The sequence below is a fragment of the Nannobrachium achirus genome, assembly GCF_963921795.1.
Source record: "Nannobrachium achirus genome assembly, chromosome: 16".
NCBI classification, from domain to species: Eukaryota; Metazoa; Chordata; class Actinopteri; order Myctophiformes; family Myctophidae; genus Nannobrachium; species Nannobrachium achirus.
Genome location: NC_137823.1, coordinates 836,238 through 854,662, shown reverse-complemented (window position 1 = coordinate 854,662; position 18,425 = coordinate 836,238).

The following is an 18,425-nucleotide window of genomic DNA, read 5'->3' as shown; positions in this document are numbered from 1 at the left end:
CACAGGTACAGTACAGTACAGTATGTGTCAAAGTGAAGGACACGGTGTAGATAGGGCTCAGTCAACACTCCACCTGTCAGAGATGTCCTTGACACATTTTTTTTTAATGGAAAGGTTCGTTCACGGTTAGAGACGGGTCGTTTTGACCGTGCACCATAACCACTTCAAACCTGCACGTGTCGTCGAGCGGAGTCCCTCAGAGCCCTGTGTCAATTTTATTTTCTTTACATTAGGTTGACCTTGTTTTACTTGTTGTTAATGTTTTTATTGTTTGGAAAGGTGCTATATAAATAAAATTTACTTACTTACTACTTACTTTGAGACGCGAGTTAAACAACAAGACTGCAACACCACCCCGACATAGAACGTGGCTTTATTTGTTTGCAAGAAAGGCCACAATAGAGTGAGTGTGCAAAGTCGGTCCAATAGTGCTGGTTAGAGACACACACACACACACAAACACACACACACACACACACACACACACACACACACACACACACACACACACACACACACACACACACACACACACACACACACACACACACACACACACACACGCATGCACACAAACTGATATTCAGTAGAATCATCTTTCAGATCATATCATATCTTGCAGTGGCAACACCGGCCTACAGCTACTGTGTATTTTCAATATCTGAATTCGAAAATAGGGTTGAAGTAGTTAAATTGCTCCTGACTTTTCTAGGGACTCCTTGGAACTCCCTCAAGGATGCCTTTGGGTCCTTGTATACCCCACTTTGAGAACCGGCACTACCCTATTATTTTATTGATTTATTGATATGACTACATCACAGTTAGTTGTGTGCAGGGATCATCAATATGTCCACACACAGACAAATGTGTCCCTGACAAAGACTTTGTCTTGTCCGTGGAAAACCTAAGATTTATTTTTTATACAACATTATAATGTTCTTATTTTGATCACAATACCCAATTACTGAATGTCAGCTCTATCAGAATATGTATGAAACGGGTACCACGCTGTGAGCTTGTATATCTGCTATTTTTCAATAGTTAACATTCATGGGGGGCCCGCAGTGAATCCTTGTACCCAGGGCCCAGAATTTGGTGTGACACGACACTATGGCATATTATGAGTCCACACTAGCGCTTGTGGTTTTCAAATGTTTAATTTGCAAGGACGAACTTAACTCTGAGAGTGTACAAAATTAATACTTTGATTATTTAATGTGACACTAATGTACACACACACACACACACACACTGGTCTGAACAGGGAAACGTAAAAAGAGAAAATTAAGTGTCATGATTTAAAATGTTGCTTTATTTTCTGAAAGCACAGAGGAGTGATATTTCCATAGGATATACATAGATGTATATACAGTATTACCATTAAGACTCCCTAATCGGGAGATAAGCGACCGTCAGGTCGCATACACAAACTTTAGAAGGCAATTGGTAGCCAATCAGGAGGGACTATGGGAAATGGGACAGATCCATGTTGATGACTTGACTTTAGAAATAGTGTGTACCGCTTTGCGTGATTTTAGGGCAAAATCTGTAGGAGCAGTGTCCAAAAATGTATTTTGCAAGAATCGGCCTCATGGTGGCACTAGAAAAGGGCCATGTGAGAAATGAGGGGTGGAGGTTGTGGTTTGACTGACTGACAGACTGACAGACTGACAGCCGGTGGAGGTTTTGATAGTAACTGCGAACTGACGGTCGCAAAAACCATGGGTTTGCACAAGGAACAGCGTTCAATGTGGATTCAATCATGTTCCTTGAGATGCGTTTTCTTGCAGTCGGCTGGTCAATCAGTGGACGGATGTTCATTCGATCTCATTGGTGCATTTGCAGGAGGCGGGACGTGTGGGCGGGCGTTTAGATGATCTTATTGGTGCAATGGCAGGAGGCGGGGCACCAGCCTGCGACTATGGGGTTGCCGCAGCCCCACTGATTGGTCAGGTCAGGACAGTTACTGAAGGTGTCATGAAAGGGACATGGGTTGGCTGAGAGAGAGAGAGAGAGAGAGAGAGAGAGAGAGAGAGAGAGAGAGAGAGAGAGAGAGTTAATTCATAATTGCGACCGTCAGGTTGCAGTTACTTTCAAAACCTCCACCAGCTGTCAGTCTGTCAGTCTGTCAGTCAGTCACACGTCACACATCACACTTTTCCCCTGCTCATATCTCCGCAACCGTTGCCCCGATCCATGCCAAATTTTGCACACACACTCCTTGCCTGCCAAACCACAACCTCCATCAATTCTCACATGGCCCTCTTCTAGCGCCACCATGAGGCCGGTTCTTGCAAAACACATTTAATTATGGACACTGCTCCTACACATTTTGCCCTAAAATCACGCAAATCGGTACACAGTGTGTCTACACTCATCTCATCAACATGGATCTGTCCCATACAGCGCCACCATCAGGCTTATTTTTTATCCCACGATTCTTTTGTAACCCAATTTTTTAACCCAGTGTCAATTGCTAAGCTGTAATCGTGGGCGCTGCTCTCCCTCTGCCAACCTGAGGAGAGCCCCGAACTGAGCTCATGCTTCCTGCGATGCACGAGGAGTCCAAGCTGCTTCTTATCACCTGACAGGGTTTCCCCGGTGGGACATAACACGTGAAAGAAACACGTTATTCCCACCCGTTCCTTTCCCCTCCATCAGGTGCCCCGGCTGGCCATGGGGAGGCAGTATAGAGACTAGGATTACTGCATGTTTTATTTTTTTATTTTTTGTGAGGGTACCTACCCTAGGGCAGGGGTTCCCAATTTTTTTTTGTCTCAGGGCACCCCATAAATATTTTTTTAATCCGAGGCACCCCTACATTATAATTTTCACTCCCAGCACCTTATATTTATAGCATATCGTCGTTGTCGGGTGGAAACCTTGTACGTCCAAAACCGTTCGTTTTGTATTTATCATCTATAAAATGTACTAAACTAGTGAAAACAGCAGATCTACACGCACTGTGTGTGTGTAGATCGGCTGTTTTCACTAGTTTTGTGCGACGGTCTTGTATGATGAAGCAGGGCAAAAGACGTACACATTTGAAACTTGGAGATACAAGGTTTCTGCAGACAGTGACGATATTTTAGTGATTATGTTGCGAGGAAAACGTTGAGATAATAGCCATTTTAGTTAGAACTGACTGAAAATAACTTTGTACTTCAAGTTTAAAATGATACTAAATATTTTTTCAAGTGTGCAAATAAATTCCAAATATTATCAAATTATCTGGACTGCTGTCACGGCACCCCAGGGTGCCCCGTCACCCACTTTGAAAACCCCTGCCCTAGGGGACACAGGGAGAACATGCAAACTCCACACTGTGTAGGCTACTTGGTTTCTTAACCACTGCACATCACATCATTAAAGTCCTTCACAGTAAAATTGGTAGAAATATATGGTCACTTACTGCACAGCCCGTCATCACAGGCGTTGGGACAGTCACCACAAGATTGCCCAGACTTGTAGGGGCGTCTGAACTGGTAGTTACCTCTGCAATGTAGGACACATCATCAAATATTAACATTATGATCACTGCAATGTAGGACACATCATCAAATATTAAAGGGATCCCTGGCTAATACGACAAATATTATTAATACATTATAATTATCCTCTATAACTACAATGTAAAATTAAAAACACCTTAAATATTTTATTTCTTCTAGAAATGCCTGTTGCAAGTTGATGATGTCATAAAACCATATGTGGTCTATCCCTATGGAATTTATGGCATGCATGTGAAAATAAAAACAAACGTAACTTGCGACAGGCATCTCCCCTATTGAGTGAAAGATTAGCTATTTCTAGGAGAAATAAAATATTTAAGGTGTTTTTAATTTTACATTGTAGTTATAGAGGACAATTATAATGTATTAAGGCATATTTGTCGTATTAGCCAGGGATCCTTTTAAACATTATAATCACTGCAATGTAGGACACATCATCAAATATTACACATTATGATCACTGCAATGTAGGATACATCATCAAATATTACACATTATGATCACTGCAATGTAGGACACATCATCAAATATTAAACATTATGATCAATGTAGGACTCATCATCAAATATTAAACATTATGATCAATGTAGGACACATTATCAAATATTAAACATTATGATCAATGTAGGACACATCATCAAATATTAAACATTATGATCACTGCAGGACACATCATCAAATATTAAACATTATGATCAATGTAGGACAGGGGTCTTCAACAGGGGGTCCGGGACCCCTTGGGGGTCCTCAGAGTTACTACAGGGGGTCCTCCAAATCTTTGTGTGATAGAAAGAAAAAATGAAAATCTCCTTTTTAGCCAGATTCTTAACCAGATTCTGAGAACTTTAGCCAAAAATAGCAGATCTACAAGCTCACAACGCCTCGTGCTGTGAGGCGTTGTGAGCTTGTAGATCGGCTATTTTTTGCTAATGAGGGGAAAAAGAGCAGACTAAGTACATAGTGAAAGGTCAAGTTTATTAAGTATTGATGGTTCAAGAGGTTAAATATCTGAAAACACAAATTGACATGAATCCAAAATACACGGATGATTGTGCTGTCAAACAATGAAACTATATGGAATCTATGAAAATGTTGTGGGGGTCCCTGCTTCATCTCTCTCTCAACTAAGGGGTCCTTGGCCTGAAAACGTTGAAGACCTCTGATGTAGGACACATCATCAAATATTAACATTATGATCACTGCAATGTAGGATACATCATATTAAACACTATGATCACTGCAATGTAGGATACATCATATTAAACACTATGATCACTGCAATGTAGGATACATCATATTAAACATTATGATCACTGCAATGTAGGATACATCATATTAAACATTTTGATCACTTCAATGTAGGATACATCATATTAAACACTATGATCACTGCAATGTAGGATACATCATATTAAACACTATGATCACTGCAATGTAGGATACATCATATTAAACACTATGATCACTGCAATGTAGGATACATCATATTAAACATTATGATCACTGCAATGTAGGATACATCATATTAAACACTATGATCACTGCAATGTAGGATACATCATATTAAACATTATGATCACTGCAATGTAGGATACCACTATGATCACTGCAATGTAGGATACATCATATTAAACACTATGATCACTGCAATGTAGGATACATCATATTAAACACTATGATCACTGCAATGTAGGATACATCATATTAAACATTATGATCACTGCAATGTAGGATACATCATATTAAACATTATGATCGCTGCAATGTAGGATACATCATCAAATATTAAACATTATGATCAATGTAGGACACATCATCAAATATTTTGCTGGGTTACCATGGCGACGCACCACACCGCACCGCCTACTTGTGCCGTCGTTTCCATTGTCCAAAGTGGGCTCGGTAGGGCCGAAAGGCCACCCGTTATAGTTTTATACCACTGGTTCCCAAGCACTGGGTCGGGACCCATTTGTGGCGGATCTACAAGCTTCCAACGCGGCGCGAAGCAACGCGTTATGAGCTTGTAGATCTGCTATTTTCACTAGTTTGGGTCCCAGGCAAACATCTCATTTCTCTTTTGGGTCACAAGCTAAAAAGTTTGGGAAACACTGTTTTATACGGCATGTGTTTTGGACCTTCTCAGTGAGATGTCTCCGATGTGCTGGTGTAGAATGGGTGAAAGACTCCACTTGTGTTTGTATGTTTGCACTGGCAGTGTACAGATATATCTCTTTAAAGCGTGGGATAGGAGGTTAATGTTGACTTTTGTGCTATGTGCAGAGAATGATGTAGTGTCGCAGGGGTGGGTGCACCCCTCTCATCTCTGCAGATGTTTGAGTGTTTGCAGGGATGGGAGGGGCGTACTCACTTCTGTAAGGTACTGTATTCTTTGTATTTAGCTGTTGGCGGAATTTGCACTGCAATGTCTGTTTTTGTTTACATGTACAGTATGTATTTGATGTGTCCGATAATCCCATATGGGATGGGTCAAATATTGTCCAGACACGGAAATAAAATATTCATTCATTCATTCATTCATTCATTCATTCATTCGATATACAGATCCAACTAAAACATAAAAATAGAATATTGTGTGAAAAAGCAGCAGATGCCATAGCATCCGAAATCATCTGCAGAAACGTCACACTGGAATTCAAGCAACTCTGACTTCAGAAGGTTGACGTTTCCGTATTATAAATACTTTTTTTAAAGTGTCTAATGTTGTCATATTTTTAAGATATGTATTTTTGTTCATTAAATTACAGAAAAGAATTAACTTAATATTAACAATTTTAACAATATTAAAATGTTCTTTTTTTTTTTTTTACAGACAGAACCAAAGGGAACCAGCAGTGTAGATGGACAGTAGACGGATTTATACAAGTGGGCAGTACTGTCACACATATAAGTATTTATACTTACGCTGGGCATTACTGTCACACACATAAGTATTTATACAGTGGGCAGTACTGTCACACATAGAAGTCAGTGGCATCAGTTCAGAAAAAGCTATGGTATGGTAACATGACTGGTGTCTTCGCGCGCGTGCAAGATACCAGTCATGTTGCCATACCATAGCAACAGGCATGATAGGCTACATTTATTTATTTTCTATGGTTTCTTGGGCTGGATATGGCAGCCTGGAACGGTTGTTCAAGTGCAGCTAAAGTTGGCATGTTAGTAAACGTGCCACCTGTGCAGCTGAGCTGCGGAACCTGGGATTATACCATTCTGTCAAGATGGGGAGAAGTGTGGAGAATATAATTATAATACCTTGTTAAAGTGACCATTTTGTTAAATTTTGGATTTGTAGTTATTTATTTTAACAACATAAAAAGCAGCACAGATAGAGAAAGAGACATTCATGGATTCATATTTAACAATTCTACTGCCAGATGTATTATTTATTTATTGGGGCTGGTGACAGCAAAAAGCAGCTTACCTTTGCGATGTTATAAAAAAATATGTATTCATTATTTTCAAAAGATTTTCTTTATTTTCTTTATTTTTTATGTGTGTACTTTAGCCAAGCTGGCGGCAGAGGGCAGCCTTATGCCCTCACCCAAATAGGTGTGAATTGGGCCGCTCCGCTTGCCGTCGGTCAGAGCATAGAAATGCATAATCTAGATCAGGTCCACAGAGAACAGCCAGGAAGTGAATTGGACATCATTGATGTTTATGTGTGGTGGAGATTTGAAAGCAGCATTACGGGAGATGTTTTTACTGTACACACCTGCGCGACCCCTCATCAGCTTACAGTCATCAAACAAGGTAAAAAAGAACGAGCCGCGGTATTGGCAGCGAGCTGGGTTCAAAATTGGGGCGAACGCGAACGTCCGAAGCGGTAAAAGAGTTAAAAGTAACTTTTATTTTCCCCCCTGGACCCAGGGTATGGCAGCTGCATACCCCGGCCATACCCAATTGACGCCCCTGACTGTCACACGTAGAAATATTTATACTTACGCTGGGCAGTACTGACACACATAGAAGTATTTGGCCTTGGCGTTGGGACAGTAGGCCAGGCCACATCCCACCTGGTTGGAGCTGTACCACACCTCCTGTACACGCATGCACACACAACACAACTCAGCTCCTAGTGCAGCATCACCTCAGCAACTGAAACATTTTGACATGTTAGCAACACGTGCAAACATGACTGCAGGGACATGCGGGAAAAAGAGTTGTAAGCCCTCATTGCGCGCTATAGAGATCTCTCTCTATAGCGCTGCTGCTACTCAAAGATTTGCCATTTCAGATAAGCCAGTGGGCCAATTACATGAGTTATATTTTGTCGTTGTTGGGTGGAAACCTTGTATGTCCAAAACCGTTTGTTTTGTATTTATCATTTAAAAAATGATTTAAACTAGTGAAAACAGCCGATTGTAGATCGGTTGTTTTCACTACTTTTGTGCAACGGCCTTGTATGATGAAGCAGGGCTTTGCTTTGCGAAAAAAATGTACACATTTGAAACTTGGAGATACGAGGTTTCTGCCCGACAGTGACGATTTACTTTGTTGGCCGCCCAGCCCCCGGAATGGAACGAAGGCCGACATCTTATTTGTATTTTTTTCCTAATGGCCGGGAATGAACCAGCCGTTCGGGAGTTGTCCCGCTTTTCCCAATGGCCAGCACGTCCCTGCATGACTGTACCTGTGTGAAGTGTCCGACCACTTCATCGTTTATGGATCCCTCGCCATAGCGGAAGTTCTTCACCTCACTATGCCAGGACTGGACCGCGGACTCCCATGGCAACTTCGAATCAGCCATGAAAATGTTCTCCCCACATCCACTGGCTAGAGAGAGAGAGAGAGAGAGAGAGAGAGAGAGAGAGAGAGAGAGAGAGAGAGAGAGAGAGAGAGAGAGAGAGAAAGAGAGAGAGAGAGACCTTTACATCCACTGGCTGTAGAGAGAGAGAGAGAGACCTTTAGGCCGGATTTAGACTGCAGTCAAATCCAGCCCAAATCCGATTTGGTTGTCAAATCCGATCTTTTGGCCCGAGTATTCACACAGCATTTACAAGTGACACAGATCTGATCTGTGCGTTCAGACAGCGTCAGCCCAAAGCTGCCCTGCGGCGTCATGTATGCTTTGGTTACCGTGGTAACGACGTAAGCGTCATGACGTTACGTCACTACGTCGATGCTAGTTGATTACGTTCAGGAAATGCGACATAATAGACCATTGTAAACACACGTCACAATATCGTTTTTCTCTCTTCTTTTCTTTACTCTTGTGTTTCGCTCTCTCTCTGGTTTTATCTATTTAGCTCACGTGTTTTCTCTCTTCTCTCTTGTTTTTCTCATGTGCTCAGTGCGGTGTAATCAAATAGTAAATACTCGCGCTCTGTATGGATCGCGCAGCAAGTGACGCTTGGCCAGTTTGATGTGACTTGCATGTGATGTGACTTCCATATAACTCTATGGGGTGGATGTGGTTGCTGCTTTCAGACTGAGTCAGATGTCCTCAGATTTGAAACCACCTCTGGATGTGGTTTTTCAAAATAGTATTTCATGTGACATGAATGTGTCTGTCTGGATTTAGACTATTTTAAAAAAATCGGATTCCACTTTTGATGTGACTCAGGCCACATTCTCATAATATATTCAGTTTAGTCGTGCAAATGGGAGGGGTGAAGTTGCCACATTCTTGCATATTTAATTGATACGTTTGCGCTCACACTGCACACTGAGTCATCCGAAACAAGGAATCGCTGAGTACACGTCTGTCCACGGGACATGAATGTATCCAAGCTGCATAATAATGCCTCCCCCATCTCCCTATATGTTCATTAACTCTTCAAGTTCAACTCAAAATGTAACCGCAGGACCCCCGCAAAATTGCGGCACAGGCGTTATCTGCTGTCGGAAACGGGCGATCAAAAAATAAAACCAGCGGCGGCCGGAGGGACTTACCAGCAATAAACGTCTCTCTCTCTCTCTCTCTCTCTCTCTCTCTCTCTCTCTCTTGCTCTCTCTCCCCCTCTCTCTATCTCTCTGCCCCTCGTCTTGCCCTCCCTGGCTCCCTCTCTCCCTGCACTCTGTGCGTAAAGCGTCTCCATTTGGACATGATTTGGCACAGAGAACGAGAGAGAGAGAAAGCCCGCGAGCAAGGGCGAGAGACCCACACATCGGCCTATATTACTGTATATTAGGCCTGACTGTGAGCAACTCCTCACAAATAATACACTATGCGCGATCGAGAAATTAAATCAATGAGGGGAGGGGGCGGCCAGCATGGACCTTAGGCTAATGGTCATACATCTAATGAGAGTGGACGGTCTGGAGGGGGATTTAACCTTTTATATATAACTATGGATTTAACCCGCACATGGCTCTATATACCACAATGCTTCATTGCCTGTATTTGAGACAGATGGATTCACACCAACAGTGAAGCGTTTGCTGTAGCGAATCGAAACCACTGTTTTTTTGTGGATTTGCATTTGTTTCTTTGATTCGAAAAATAATACGGATGCGTCTTCACACATGCCCAAACGTTGTGTATTTTCCGACAATAAGAAGTTACATGATTCGTTTTAATCGCAAAAAAACGTGCCTGTGTGAATGCCGCCTGATCTGATTCAGGCTAGATTTTAGTGGCAGTGTAAAGCCGGCCTTACATCCACTGGCTGTACAGAGAGAGAGAGAGAGAGATCTTTAAACCAGGGGTTTTCAAAGTGGGTGACGGGGCACCCTGGGGTGCCGTGACGGCAGTCCAGGGGTGCCGCGAGATAATTTGATAATATTTGGGATTTATTTGGACACTTGAAAAAATATTTAGTATCATTTTAAACTTGAAGTACAAAGTTATTTTCAGTCAGTTCTAACCAAAATGGCTGTTATCTCAACGTTTTCCTCGCAACATAATCACTAAAATATCGTCACTGTCGGGCAGAAACCTTGTATCTCCAAGTTTCAAATGTGTAGGTCTTTTGGTAAAGCAAAGCCCTGCTACATCATAAAAGACTGTCGCACAAAACTAGTAGTACATTTTATAGATGATAATACAAAACGAACGGTTTTACAAGGTTTCCACCCGACAACGACAACAATATGCTATAAATATAAGTTGATGGGAGTGAACATTTTAATGTAGGGGTGCCTCGGATCAAAAGAATATTTATGGGGTGCCCTGAGACAAAAAAGTTTGGGAACCCCTGCTTTAAACAACTGCTATGTGTGCACAACCTTTCCTATGTGGACATACAGGCCAACTATTCCTGACACCACATGCACAATTCTTATGTTTCTATAAGTTAGACTTGCCTCAGTTGCAATGGTAACAGCTCTGAGAACAGATCATCATTTCTATTCCCTTCAATTGAACATACTTTACATTATTATGTTTTGGTTGTATTGTTCCACTTTTGCTTTGGCAATGTTAACGTATGTTTTCTCATGCCAATAAAGCCTTTTGAATTGAATTGAATTGAATTGAATTGAATTGAGAGTATTCGTGTGATCAGCCATGCAGTGAATCTTTCAAAGCGTGCAAAACATACGTGTGTAAAAAAACTGTGTAGGGTTATTCAACGACGATGTGCTATAAATATAAGGTGATGGGAGCGAAAATTATAATGTAGGGGTGCCTCCGATTAAGTATGTATGGGGTGCCCTGAGACAAAAAAGTTTGGGGAAACCCTGCTTTAAACAACTGCTATGTGTGCACAACCTTTCCTATATAGGCCAACTATTCCTGACACCACATGCACAATTCTTATGTTTTGTAAGTTAGACTTTCCTCAGTTGCAATGGTAACAGCTCTGAGAACACATCATTTCTATTCCTTTCAATTGAACATACTTTACATTATTATGTTTTGGTTGTATTGTTCCACTCTTGCTTTGGCAATGTTAACGTACCGTATGTTTTCTCATGCCAATAAAGCCCTTTGAATTGAATTGAAAATGAATTGAATTGAATTGAGAGCAGGGCCGGATCTAGGCATAGGCAAGGGGGGGCAATGCCCCCCTAAATGCCCTGTCTGCCCCACCAAACATGATGGCATGCAAAAATCAAAAAGTTCAAAAATATTAAACATTTTTTAAATGTTATGCTACAACAAGGTAGATAGATAAACTGATAAGATATTAGAGAGAGAGAGAGAGATAGATAGGTATTGCGTGTTAGGTATAAGTGTATAGGTATAAGTGTGCCAAAATGCTTAGTTTTCTATGCATTTCGGGTGTTTTAGGGGGTTTGTCACCCCATTTTTTTCCCCGCGCACGTCGCTTCGCGGCATGGGCTGGAGGTGACCCCCCTATCATTTCTTCCTGCCCCACCTAGTGCTAAAGGCTAGATCTGGCCCTGATTGAGAGTATTTGTGTGATCAGCCATGCAGTGAATCTTTCAAAGCGTGTAAAACATGCGTGTGTAAAAAACTGTGGAGGGTTATTCTACTGGCACTAATTTGTCCATCGGTTTGCGAGATCCACATAGAATGTGTGTGTCTGTCTGTCTGTCTGTCTGTCTGTCTGTCTGTCTGTGTGTGTGTGTGTGTGTGTGTGTGTGTGTGTGTCTGTCTGTCTGTCTGTCTGTCTGTCTGTCTGTCTGTCTGTCTGTCTGTCTGTCTGTCTGTCTGTCTGTCTGTCTGTCTGTCTGTCTGTCTGTCCCTTGATATGCCCACATAATATGGAGGTGACTGCATGTCACAGTGTCATAGCCTCGCCTCCAAGTCGTCTGCCAAGCGCTAAACTGTTGGCCTATTATCTAAAGCAGGGCTGCCCAAAAGGTAGATCGTGATCTACCAGTAGATCACAAAGGCTGTGCAGGTAGACCGCATGACTTGCCTCCAAAACATTTAAATATAAACTGAAATCACAACCCCCCCTTTTTTTGTGTATCTCTCACTTGAATTAAGTTCAAGAAGGGCCTCTCAGCTCCCTTCGTGGCTTTAAAGTAGGCAAATCCCAATTGCAATGATTTGTTTTCAAGAGTCTGTAGCATTAAAAAGAACCTTTTCCCCTTACTATTTCCCCTTTCTACTATGTTTTCCCAACTATTAAAGTGTGTTTCTTCTGCGTCTTACATGTAACGCAGCTATTCCAAAGCACCCTTAAGATAAATTATTTTTGGGAAGGTAGATCATGTTGAGCTGGTCATTTTAAAATTAGCTCTCAAGTCACAAAAGTGTGGGCACCCCTGATCTAAAGGGAAGTTGTGTTCAGTGCCTTTGTTTAATGTGTTTTTAATTTGTTTTAAAGTGCCTTGTGTTTAATGCCGTCCTATTCCAACTAGAACTGAGGCTGATAAAGCTGTGTGTACAATGTGATCTGTGATGCCAATATTTGCTCTTCCACTCCAGACGTTTTCCAACGGAAGTCACAGGCCAGCTTATCTGAGATCACTTGAAGTAGTGGCAGTGGACCAATCACAGGCCAGTTTATCTTAGAGTGTTGATTTCGTTGACTAAAACTATGACGAAAAATGTGTGTCGACAGTGTTTTTTTTTTCAATGACGAAAGATAAATAAAAACTAAGCTGTGATGACTAAAACTAAGACTAAATATATTGACAATTGACCGGTCGCTATGCCCCTCCTAAAGCCGTCCTTGTCCAATGCCAAGTTAGCAACAGGTTACTAACGCAGCTGACTTGGCAAGCTGCCATGGCGGCGCGCATCGGTGTACCGCGAGTCTGGCTGCTAGATAGAGATGGGATTTATGGTTCTTTGAAGTGAGCCGGAACTCTGAGATCCGTTCCTTTCAAAGAGCCGTTCAAAAGACTGTCTCATTTTAGTTACGGTTACTTTGTAGATTTTGATTATGATTGCAAATCACTTCCACCCAAATAGGCCTATACATTTTGGCCATTGGATAGGCCTACATTTCTGGCATTTGAAAATAGGTGATCTACAAGCTCACAATGTGCCACGTTGCGATGAATTGTGAGCTTGTAGATCGGCTATTTGCAAATGATTTTTCTACATTTTACTCATTGGAAAACCTGTGAAACAGGACATTCTGCATAATGAGTACGTTCTACTTTAAGTACATTTTGATACCAATACTATTTTACTTTTACGTAGGGGCCTACGTAGGGGCCTACATAGGGGCCTACATTAATAACATTCCAAACTTGATTGCAGTATTGATATGTTTACCTAAGAAAAGAAATTTAGCACTTTTCCCACCACTGTTCATTAGAAAGGAACAGCTCCCCCGCTCCCTACTGTGAACCGAATCATATCGTTCATTTCAAAGAGCCGTTCAAAAGACTTGATTCGTTCGCGAACGTCCCACCCACTCGCTTCCGTGTCACAAACACTGAAACAAAAACAGAACGGATTGCACGCAACCAAGTGTAAAATCAGCCATTACAATGTCATCAAGGCCTGCCAAAATACATTTCAGTTGACTACTGTAAATCAACCGTAGATTTAGTCACCTAAAATCTTATGATATTTAGTCGACTAAAACTAGACTAAAACAAAATCTTTTCAGGTGACTAAATTATGACTGAAACTAAATGACATTTTTATTAACTTTACTATGACTAAAAGTAAATCAAAATTTGCTGTCAAAAACAACACTGCAGAGCACACACCAAAGGGATATATCACTATGGACTGGGGGAGATACTAGACTTTTATAAGGACCTCAAGCTGAGCCATTGCCGCACCATCACTACCAGCCCCCACCTATTGCCTACAGACAGGGGGTGTAGACCACTGGTTCCCAAACTCTTTTACCCGTGACCCAATAGAGAAATCAGATGTTTGCTTGGGACGCAAACTAGTGAAAATAGCTGACTTACGAGCTGACAACACGGCACATTGAGAGCTACACTGATTCACTGTGCTCCACTCATCTAAAGGGGTCTTTCTTACTGCTGATGGTTCTCTGGTGGTCTTTGCTGTGGTCCATGGAGCAGCCGCTGGCCCATTTCTGAGCGTTGGCTGCAGCTTCGTCGTTCCAACTCTGTGAGAACGAGAGGACGCTGGATGTTAGGCAGTGGCGTCAGTTCAGAAAAAAACTAAGGTATATGGCAACATGACGTGCAAGACACCAGACACCATATATTTATTTTAAGAAGAAGTACATTTTATTGTTTTCCCCCGTTTCTGCGGTTTCTTGGGCTGGATGGCAGACTGGAACTGGAACAGTTGTTCAAGTGCAGAGCACTAAACGTGGCATGTTAGTAAACGTAGTAAACGTGCCACAATTAACAATAATGCATTGGACCTGTGCAGCTGACCTGCGGAACCTGGGAATATACCATCTTGTCAAGATGGGAAGAATAAAAGTGTGGAGAATATAATTATAATACCTTGTTAAAGTGACCATTTTGTAAAATGTTGCATTTGCAGTTATTTTACTGTAATTTAAGAACATAATAACCAGCACAGATCGACAAAGAGATATTCATGGATCTATATTTAGAAGAACTAACTTTTATCTTCCCCCCCTGGACCGAGGGTATGGCAGCTGCATACCCCTGCCATACCCAGCTGACGCCCCTGATGTTAGGTCTGTAATAAGAACCTCTGATATAGTTAGTGGTCATGAACAGTGCATGAGAACCACTGACATAGCAATATGGGAACGCATTCAGTAAAAAAAAGTAAAAAAATATATAGGCTATGTTCCCCTTATTCTTTTTGCCTCTGGGGGAGTCTCGTGCCAAACAAACATTCCACAATCTCCCGAAATCCGAGTAACGGAAGCTGGCATTTCAGTTCAAGAACAAATATTGATGATGGCCCACGCCATCATCAAAGTTGCCAACCCCTGGTGTAGCTGTTAACACATCTAGACCTGGAACGTTTGTGTTCAAACATTATTTTATGCTTTAGCTATTGTAAAAAAAATGCAGATACAAGCTCACATTGCAGCACCGAGTTTGTAGAACTGCTGTTTTTGAATAATCTTGAACATTCAAGTCTTTGAATACACAGTACTGACCCGATTCCACAATGTCTTTAAATCCTTCTTCTAAATGAGTGGTTCTCAAACCTTTTCATGTTAAGGACCCCCAAAATTACTTGTATTTCGCCCGCGGACCCCCATCTCAAAATATGTCGTTCCAGGGACCCCCCAGAAGCAAGTACAGTATGTTCACTTTCAAAAAGATATAAGATATTCAAATATTTGCCCAAAAAAACAAACATGATTCTTCAAAAATAGCAGATCTACAAGCTTGCAGCGTGGCACTCGGTGCCACACTGTGAGCTTTTATATCTGCCATTTGTAATAGTTTAACCATAAAATAATGGTTAAAGTGGTTCCAGGTCTTCTTGACCACTATATATCAGTGACCCATCTGAAAATGTCGTTCCACCATACAAGATTTGTGTTGCTATTTATTTTATTTATTTTTCGAAAATATTCAATTCACAATTGTTGTGAGCTATGGATCGACTGGTGAGACACTGGATCGTATATATGTGTATATTTTATACTTTATACTTTATGGACCTTCTGGAGAGCAGGGGGCGTCAATTGGGTCCAGGGGGGAAATTAAAAGTTACTTTTAAATATAAATCCATGAATGTTTCTTTGTCTATCTGTTCTGGTTATTATGTTCATTAAAATAACTACAAATGCAAAATTTAACAAAATGGTCACTTTAAGAAGGTATTATAATTATATTCTCCCCATCTTGACAGAATGGTATATTCCCAGGTTCCGCAGGTCAGCTGCACAGGTGCAATGCATTATTGTTAATTGTGGCACATTTACAAACATGCCAAGTTTAGCTGCACTTGAACAACCGTTCCAGGCTGCCATATCCAGCCCAAGAAACCGTAGAAAAGGGGGACAAAATTAAATGTACTTGAATGTGTCATGCCTGTTGCTAAGGTATGGCAACATGACTGGTGTCTTGCACGCATGTTGCCATAATGTACCTTTCTGAACTGACGCCACTGCTGGAGAGTGTGAATTACAGATGGAATTGAATGGAACACTGTATGTGGTGTGTCTTACCATCTTCAGCATGTTGCTAGCGGGGGGGTCCACTCCTAGTATATAAAAGTATTGGTATTAGTATTATTATTACATTAGTATCAGTATTATGTAGAGAGAGAGTGGGAGTGCGTGTGTGTGTGTGTGCGTGTGTGCGTGCGTGCGCGTGCACCTCTTCTCAGCTCGTTATGTTTGTTCACAATGTCATTCTGGTCTGACACGGGTACTCCTCCTACATGAACACAAATAGACCAAAAAGACAGGAAAGATTGAGTGAAATTCTGACAAACAACGTTATAGAGAGAGAGGAAAGGTTCATTAATACTGCAAAGAGCATGAATTCAAAACATTTTTTTTACATAATTATGTCTTGGGCCTAAAATTATTGGATGCTTTAACTATTAAAAAATAGCAGATATACAAGCTCACAGCGCGGCACTTGAAAATGTTGTGAAAATGTGTGCAAATCTTTGAATATATGTATTTTCAAAGCAAACGTTTATAACTCAGATTTTGCTTCTGGGGGTGGTCCCTGGAACTAAATATTTTGAGATGGGCACCCGTGGCCAAATACATATCATTTTGGGGGTCCTTCACATGAAAAGGTTTGAGAACCACTGACATAGTAGTCTCTCAAGAACAGACTAACTGAGCTCCATTTAAGTGAAAAGGACCTTTTCTTTGACGATGGCTGATGGAATTTTGGATCATATTCCATATTGATGAACAGTTTTCCCCAATCATAATAAAATACTCCACACAATGAATGAGACCACACCGGAGAATATGCGTTTTTTGGTGAAGTTTTAGTCAGAGTTCAAAGTAGTGTACAAAGTACAGTAGTGAGCATTTTCTCACCCATAGTTTCTCTCTGAGTACAAAGCATAATGATTCCACATATATAGTTGAATGTGTACAGCATAAAATACATTAGTCACATTCTGATTGGACAATTCAGAACATGGATGGGATGTTGTTGTGACTGAGTCACAAGCCAAGGATGTAGAATGTTTTGGCTTTCCATTATCCCGTGTCCTAGACACTTTGACATTTCGCTGGTCAATCTTTCTGTCCCTGGAGTGGGGCAGATTCTCGTCTCGTGCATTAGTTATCAGATCAAAACATCATGGCATTGACTTTTAACACTGAGAATGATATCTATACCATGTTAAACAACAATAACATATTGTACTATCAATTCCCTCCTGAGATAGCATTTGAAGTGTTAAATGTCAAGGCAGCATAAACAACAAGGGAAGAAAACATGGGTTAAACTTTTTTTTAAGGTATTTGAAACAGAACATAATAATTGAACAATTTAAGTCAAAACATTTCGATAGTTTTTGAAGAGTAGAGTCAAAAGAACTGTATATTTCCAAAGGTATTTAAATCAGAATATCATAATTGAACTTTGTTTTTGTTTTTTAAGTAGAGGTAAAAGATTTGTATTGTCTTAATTATTAATTATTATATATATGTATTTTACAAAGGTTCAATGTGTCGAAGATTGATTGGAAATTATCCATGTCAAGCAAGATAAAAACACATCAGCATCACGCTCCCGGGTGGTTATTACAATTTGGGGCCGATTTTAGTCAAAACAAGACGAACTTGACTCTTTACCATAATTTAGGTTAAAGACAAAAGCATTCAAAATGTATTTAGACAGCATCCGAAAATCAGCCGTTTGGCGGTCATAATTCGTACACCTCCGAGGTTACCTTTAGGTAATGAGTGGTCTTAATTGTCCCTGCAGGTTGGGGACATTTATAGTGAGGTGTCAAACCGGAGCCGCCTTAAAGCCAACTGTCTATTCCTCCTTACTGGCTTTTGTCCGAGTCAAGGTCTGAAAAAAAACTTTACAGCGGGAAAACGTGTGTGATGCAGTTTCATACTCACGAAATACATATGGATTTTTCAATCATCCTTTTTGACATTTCCACTTTGGACAGACATGTAGTGAAGTATGTGTCTGTCAAATCATTCTCAATTATCATCTCAAAATATC